General features: G+C 50.2%; 1 long non-coding RNA gene across 1 annotated transcript; it reads right to left on the reverse strand.

Annotated features, from left to right (window-relative positions):
- Nucleotides 1-770: 770 nt before the first annotated feature.
- Nucleotides 771-2,610, reverse strand: LOC106727972. Its single transcript, XR_001364205.1, has 2 exons — nt 2,420-2,610; nt 771-1,045 (listed from the first exon to the last, which is right to left on the reverse strand). It is a non-coding gene; the product is annotated as an uncharacterized LOC106727972 (long non-coding RNA).
- Between the last annotated feature and the right edge of the window lie 5,619 nt (nt 2,611-8,229).

The following is an 8,229-nucleotide window of genomic DNA, read 5'->3' on the forward strand; positions in this document are numbered from 1 at the left end:
AAATTCCTACCTGGGCAGGTCACGGTGTGTAGCCACACCCCAGGCATATAACTTCGTTAGCGAAAGGTTTGTCTTACATTAAGCAAGCCCTGTCCACTGTTTCTGCATCTAGGTTAGCACACCTTTGACAGGCGTAATCTGAGAGCACATCACCTTGTTAACTGTCCTCTAATCCAGTCCTGGCCTTGCTTCCTCTCACCTTCGTTTAATCTTCCTCGAGTTCCCTCCTTGATTCCAAATGCACAAAACAGACGGCAAACTGTTGTTCTGGGAAGCATTTCTCTGTCTGTTGCGATCTTGCTTCCAGGATGTCCTGTTTGCCTCAAATAAACTCAAACGCTTCTAAAAATTTTCTACAGTTAGGCCCTAGCCGGTTGCTCAGTGGTTAAAGCATTGGCCTGTGGACCGAAGGGTCAAGGGTTCAATTCCAATCAAGGGCATGTACCTCGGTTGCAGGCTCCATCCTTGGCCCTGGTCCGGGTGCGTGCAGGAGGCAACCAATCTATGTGTCTCTCTCGCATTGATGTTTCTCTATCTCTGTCTCTCCCCCTCCCTTCCACTCTTTCTCTAAAAAATCAATGGATGCCCCAGCATGCTCGGGTGAAATAAAAAAATCAATGGAAAAAATATCCTTGGATGAGGCTTAACAAAAACAATTTTTCTATAGTTTCAATGATCTTAAATCAACATAATAATAATAGCAACTAAGATCTAAATTACTATTAACATAACAAAAAATAAAATCTAATAATTTGTGACAGACATTTTTCTTTGTACTTCACGCATTTCAATTCCTTTAATCCTCAGAACAACCTCATGGGGTAGTCAGGTCCCCATTTCACACATGAGGGGCCAAGGTACAAGCAGGTTAAACACACTCCCCAAGTCATCCCACTGGTTCACTGCGGAACATGAACGGAGGGCCCCTTGACCCAGTGTTCTTCCTATCACGGCCCAGGTGCTTTTGCAAAGGTCTCCAAGTTGGAATACGTTTTGAAAAGGCACTTCTTTTCTTTAGTGACTTCGTTGGATGGTGTGCCTCCGCCTGCAGGGACCAGAGAGGGGCTTTAGTGATAGGCTGGAGTCGCACATGGGAGGGGAGTGGGGGGAGGCAGAGGCAGGAGGGGGCTCCTCCCTCCCTGCTCTGTCCTTGATGGCAGCTTGGCAAGTGACACCCTCAAGGGGTGATCTGAGCAGATGACCTCAGAGTAGCTACACCCTTTAAACAACAGACGCACTGATAAAAAGGAGGTGCTGTATTTTTACAGACAGGATCCTGTTTGAAATGCAAGAGGGGGCTGTGCGTGAAGCTTGATTAATAGCAGGTCTGTGGTGACTCATTTACAAAACCTATTATCAGCTATCAGCCCCCTGCTTTATCTCTCTTGAAACTGGAGGTTTTGGATGTATTGCTTAGATTTGAAGATCTCTGCATTTATGCTTCTGACTCATAACCGAATGCTCCAAGGGTAGGGCTTCTGAGTTAGTGACACGCACAGGGAAGTGTGCTGGGGACATAACAGTGGGTCTGCCCGGGGCATGAGGGAGACACCTGATGTCCAGTGGGTGCTTTGCGATCTCTCTCTCTCTCTCTCTCTCTCTCTCTCTCTCTCTTTCTTATCTCTACTCACTCCCTGTTACCATAGCTTTGAGTGACATCTTTTCACTACATTTCCCACATTCATATCCAGCTGCCTCCTCACTTGACAGTTCCACCTGGGTGTCCGATGGACATCACGAACTCAACATGGCCACACTGAACTTCTGGTCATACCCTTGAAAAATGCCCTGCCCACAGCTTCTCCAGCTCAGAAAGTCCCATTGGTTCGACTTCCACTATTTACTATTTACTTCCACTTTTACTATTTCCAGAATTTGACCACTCTCTCCACCCTCACTGCCACTACCTTGGTTTAAGTCATTCTTCTCTCACTTGAGTGATTGCAACAATTTCCTAATTGGCCTCTCAGCTTCCACTCTTGGCCCCTTTGTTTACTCTCAACACGGCAACCAGAATGAATTTGTTAAAATAAAAGTGAGATCATGCCAATCCTCTGCTCAAAACACTCCAGTGGCTTTTATACCCACAGAAGAAAGCCATAGGCCTTGCTAGGATCCACAAGTGTCCCTATGATTGCCCCTCTCCCTCCCCATGACAGGGCAGACCTCATCTTCTGCTCCCACCCCCATGACCTCATCTTCTCCTCCCACCCCCATGACCTCATCTTCTGCTCCCACTCCCACAGTCCTCTGCTCCAGCCTCCTTGCTTTGCCTTTAGCACTGGGACCACTACCACGGCAGAGCCCTGGCATCAGCATTCCTCTTCCTCAAACTCTCCCCCACCTGCTCACCCTCCCTCACCCTTAACCCCCACCAGCTCCCTCACTTCCTTTAGGTACCTCCTGGCAGTGCACCCACCCCAAGCTGCTGTGAACTTGTTGCCCATGGCTCCTGGAGGTCCCGCTTCTCTGGAGAACTGCTGGCGACTAACTTCAGAACTTCAGGATCTGAGTCCCACCTGGATGGTCTGAGTCCATATCTCCAGCCCTTTAGTCACTCCTGGCTGATAACAGTACAGCCTTGTTAGACCACAAGCCTAAGACACCCCCAGTTAAATTGTTCCAGAACTAACCTTTAGAATGAGTTAGGCAATGGCTCTCAGCTTGCTTTGGCAGGGTTTCAACTCTGAAAAAAGGAGCTTTTCCCCTTGCCCGTGGCCATTCCCATCTCTATCACATATTCCATCGCTCTCCCCAACAAGGAAGAACAGCCACAGCTGGATGCCTTCTACCTCTTACCTCATCTACCTGGTTTTCAAATTATCCTGGATGCAGATGAATAGATTTCTCTTGCTTGCCTAATCATGTGACTGAGACTGGAGTGGGCAAACGGTGGGAGGAAGGTAGTCCCAAGAGGAGCTGAGAAATGCCTTTGGATAAACAAACAAGGGATCTGGGTTACTGGGAAGTCACCCAAGATAGGGAAGAGTAGGTCACTGGGAACTTGGACAGGCTGGAGAAAACAGATGGGAAACAGATGGGAAGGTGGGCAGAGATGTGGGTGTTGGCAGTTTCTGAGACTCACAGCCTGATCAATAAGGTCAGGATATGTGCAAATCCTGGGACTCATAAAGGCAAGGGCTCATTCATTCTTTCAACCCAAGTTTACTGAGCACCTACTACACACCTACTACACTGTTCCAGCTACTGAGGATGCAGCTGTGGACAAGGCAGACAGAGTGAAAAAAGAAGGGAAAAGAACAGGAAAGTCTTAGGTGGGGTTCTCTAGAAGCAGGACCTGAGACAGGGATTTGGTACAGGTGGGTTTTTGGGGGGAGAAGCTCTTAGATGAAAGGCAGTGAAGGAAGCAGGTGGTGAATGAAAACTGTGAAGTTAGAATGTGATCGCAGGTTGATCCACAAGAGCCTGGAGCATCCACTGCAGAACTGCCCCCACCTCGCGGCTTTGTGTCCCCCATCCTCAGTCATGGAACGCGGGCTGCACTGGAATCGGTGAGAAAGAGGCACTGCAGCTTCCCGACCAAGGTGCCTGTCAGTCCAGGGGAGTTCTCCAGAGAAGCGGGGCACCAGGAGACATGTGCAGCCGGCATTCAGGCAGCTTGGGGTGCGTGCACCAGGCCAGGAAGGAATCTGGGTTGGGCACCAATGTGTCCACCTCAGGAGAAGGGGGAGAACAAGGGCCAGTGGGAGGTAAGGTTCTAGGTAGGATGGTTGGGGAGACCTTACTGAGAAAGTCCCTGCAGAAGGAGAGGGGCCGGTGCGGCCAACGGGAGGTCGTCAGTGGAGAGAGAGGCTCTGGAAGGGGAAGGTCATGCAAGGGCTCTGGTGTGGCCATGGCCCTGGGTGAGGAACATAATGCCAGGAGGCCAGGAGGCCTCAGCAGAGCAGCACAGAGGATGGGGCGGTAGATGAGGTCTACGCTCTAAGGGGGAGGGAGGGACAAATCAAAGGGCACAGGGGGTCCCAGCGAGGCCTATGGCTTCCTTCTGGGACTTGAAGCCAGTAGAGCCAGGTTCTACTGGCTTTCCATCAGCTCTGTGCGCACCCAATAGCCTTTAATACATTTCCTTTTGCTTCAGTTACTTTTTTCTCTGGCGTGAGAAAATTCCCAATCCCACCAGCGGCTAGTTGCGCAATCTTGGGCAAGTTGCTTAAGCTCTCTGTACCTGTATCTCACCCCCTGTGAGAAAGTGCACAACAAGAGGACATACTAGTAACTACCTTATTGGGAGGATTAAATAAATTGATATACACTGACCAGCCAGATTATTATGACCGGCCAGATTATTATGACCACCCCATCAGTACAATGAAGTGAATTCGTTATGCAAATAATAATAATAATAATAATAAAACCTTGAGAGTATTTGCTTAGGAAGTTTTCAATACTCAGTATTTTTGGAAGTGTCAATGAAGTACTGATGGGGTGGTCATAATAATCTGGCCGGTCATAATGATCTGGCCACTCAGTGAATATCACTCTATCATTTTTTAAATTGATTTCAAAGTGGAAGGGAGAGGGAGAGAGAGATAGAAACATCAATGATGAGAGAGAATTATTGATCGGATGCCTCCTGCACACCCCACACTGGGGATTGAGCCTACAACTTGGGCATGTGCCATGACCTCCTGGTTCATAGGTTAACACTCAACCACTGAACCACGCCAGCCACTCTATCATTTTTAACAAATATTTTAAAGAATCAACTATGAATCACTAACTGTGCGGGGTGTTGTGGCTACAACAACGACTAGGGCTGACTCCATCCCTGCCCTCATGGAGCTCAGAGTTGCAGGGCTGGGCGTGTGGTGGGGGAAGGTGGAAGAGATACGAAACTAATAATTCCACAGATATTCCACCCTGTGGCTTTGTGGTTGTGGCAGAGGGAAGAGCACAGGATGCTAGGAATGTTTGACAGAACGCCTGACCCTCTTACTCTGCCCCAGCTCGCCCTGCCCTCCTCTGCTCGAGGTGGCAAAGGGCTGCCCTGCAGGCTGCATCCCAGGAGGAGGTTGCCGGGTGGGGGGAAGGGGAGTGTCTAAGACATTTCTGCTGCCTTCTCTCCCCTCCTGGGTGGTGTCTTCTCCGTGGCTCCTCCCCGGCCCTCGCTCCCACCGGACAGGCTGGCTTTGGTGATGGCTCCTGTACCATCTCCTCCCTTAGTCTCTCCCGCCTTCTGGTGGGAGCATCTTCCTGCTGTTGGCGATTTCAGGATTGTCTCACCATCCCGTTCGGCCTCTCGGCCTCTTCCGTCACACGTGTAACGAATGCCTTGGAATACAGTCCCTGTTTTAAATCCAGAGTGGGGGTTTTTTTGCCTCGGCGGACACAAACTGATGTAATTAGTCTTTGTATCTTCAATCCCAACTGCAGCGTGTGCTGTAGCGCCTGCTCCTGACAGGGAGCTGGGCTCTGACGGGTCTCATAGTGGTGCCCGGCTCTTCCCTGTCTTAGGTCCCGGCAAAAACACGCAGCCCGGGCGGGGCGGCGATGACCGACAGCACGGTGAAGAAAGCACTCAGGTGGGACCAGGGCGGGGACGGCAATATCAATTTCCTTGCTTTTCAGATGCAGAACCGACCCTAGGACCTCAAGTTTCCTGACTCCGAGTCCATTTCCGTCCAGAACCTGCTTGCGGCCTCCAGAGCCCGTTGTCCGGGCCTGTGCAGTCGCTCCCCACGCACCCCAGGCCACCTGGCTGCATCACAACCCAAACCAGCATCGCTGTCTGCCCACCCGCCGTCCACGACCCCTCCCTGGCAGTGCGGTGGTTTCTGGGGTGTCCTGGGCGGTGACGGGACAAAGGGGGACTGCTGTTTACGTGGAACAGAGGGCCCCAGTCCGAGGGACCGGCTAGCAGCATGGTCAGAGGCAAGTTGAAGATGAAGGGGAGGAAGGAGGTGACCCAGAACTGCTGCTCCAGCCGGGATTCTCTCGTTTCTCAGCCCCGGGCCCTTCCCCACTGTCCACCGCCCACCGCTCACCGCCCAGTTGCAGCAGATTTGAACCTGCGAACACGATCTCCCGGTCTGGGATGGGCAGCTGTAGCCCCGGGAAGGATGAGGGCCAGTCAGCATCTTCTATGAGAGACGCACGTGTCCCTCACCCAGCACCTGGCGCAGAAAGCCTCGCCCACCGCCCAGTCGCAGAAGATTTGAACTTGCTAACACTGTCTCCCGGTCTGGGATGGGCAGCTGGAGCCCCGGGGAAGGATGAGGTCCAGTCAGCATCTTCTATGAGAGATGCACGTGTCCCTCACCCAGCACCTGGCGCAGAAAGCCTGACCCCCTGAGAAACGGCAGCCAGCAGACCCCGCACTCTCATAATCCTACCATTTCCCACTAATCAGATGTCTAGACGGGAATGGTCTCTGCCCCCTTCCCTGTGTGCAAATCTGCCTTGACAAGTCGTATCCTCCTGACGATACAGTTAAAATGTTCTTTATTTGCTCTGTGGGCCTCCTGAGACTTGGTTACTGGAAATACTATCAGTTTCTGGATCAGCTCGCTTCTCTTGAAATCACGCTCTGATATTCCTCTGCTTAAATGTCACTCCCTTGAGAGGACTCTGTTAACAAGGCAATTAGCACTGCTTTGAGTATAAGGAGAGTACTGTGGGGTTTGCGGCCAGATGGCCTGTGAGCCAAACCTGACTCGGGGTGACGGCGACTTTGGAGGGAAGGCCATTCTCACTGCAGCCCAGACCGGTTTAGACAACACAATGTGCTTCTTTAATGCGGTGAGGAAAACGGTGGGGAGAGAGGGCTCAATTTCCATCCGTCCATCTAAGCCCAGGTGAGGCCCTCACTTAATCTCTCCCCCTTGGTATGCTAACATAATGGAGGCTTAAAACAAGATCTAATTTATATATTTTTAAATTAGCAATAGAATAATGGGGATCAAGGGCTGTCAGAGAATGAAATCCCCAGCGTCTTATTTTACTAACTGGGAGAAGTGGGCACTGGGTTCAGGCTCTCACCTCCCCCACCTCCCTCCAAACCCCACCCAACACACCACCCCTGACTCACCGGGAACCACAGCTGGCAATCATGGACCCAGCATGGTTCACCCTCAAGGTCAGAGATGGCTTCAGTATTCTTTAAAAGCAGGACATGCATAAGGTATTTGGAGCCTCTCTACCTGGGCTCAGATGCCAGCTTTTAACCACTTACTAAGGGTACCACCTCTCTGTACCTCAGTTTTCTCATCTGCAAAATGGTCGTAATAATAGTTCCTACTTCTAGGGTGTGGTACGGATTAAATGAGCTTATACAAGGGAAATGCTTAGGACAGTACCTGGTATGTGATATGTGCTAAATCAGTGTTAGTTATGGTGAAAGTAAGTTTTTAAAAGTTTTAAAACTCAAACACTATACATGGGTATATAGTAAATAATCAATGTTTTTATGACCTCTGATCTTCAGGCTCCTAGTTTTCCTCTCTAGAAACAACCACTGTTGCCGGTTCATTAGCAACTAATCAAGAGACATTGAAAGTACAGTATATTCATGTATAGATATTCATGGTAGATATAGATATTTACAGATACACACACTGGGGAGAGAGAAAGCTGTAGATACAGATAACTCCCAATTTTTTAAAAAGTAGCTATTATATATACTGGTGCGCACTTTTACAAAATATACAGAAAAGGATCGGTTGTAAATTTAAAAAACAATCAAGGTTGCCACTTATTAATCCCTGTAGATCCAGCTCATTCTTGACAGCTTCCCATCCAGGCCCCTTTGCCTGGTGTGTAGGACCCTTCAACCAGGCTCCTGCCAAAGGGCATTGGGGTGGTCGCACCCCCTTTGCTTGGATTGCTTTGGCTCCTGCCTGCTGCTCCTTCCTTCCCTCATCCCAGTCACGTGGGAGGCCTCTGCGAGTCTTTGTGTTGGGAAGGGAAGCAGGCCCTTGTGCCCCTGAGAAGGCAGGGCTCGCATTAACTCCAGAGTGAGCCAGGCAGCTGTGGGAGGGGCTCCATCGCCGGCTGCCATCGCCCAAGCCCATGAAAAGGAAAGTCAGAACCCCTGGCTTTTGTTGGACTTTCAAAAGTATGTCAAGTCTTTAAATGAATTTAAATTAATCTCACCCCAAGAAGATGTACTTGGATGTGTAACTAATTGTAGGTTACAGCCCGAGTATGTCTGCACTGTATCTGCACAGCAAGCCTGTTTCGCTGACCTTTGGGAACGGAAGAGCAAACGTT

The sequence above is a fragment of the Myotis brandtii genome, unplaced genomic scaffold, assembly GCF_000412655.1.
Source record: "Myotis brandtii unplaced genomic scaffold, ASM41265v1 scaffold51, whole genome shotgun sequence".
NCBI lineage: Eukaryota > Metazoa > Chordata > Mammalia > Chiroptera > Vespertilionidae > Myotis > Myotis brandtii.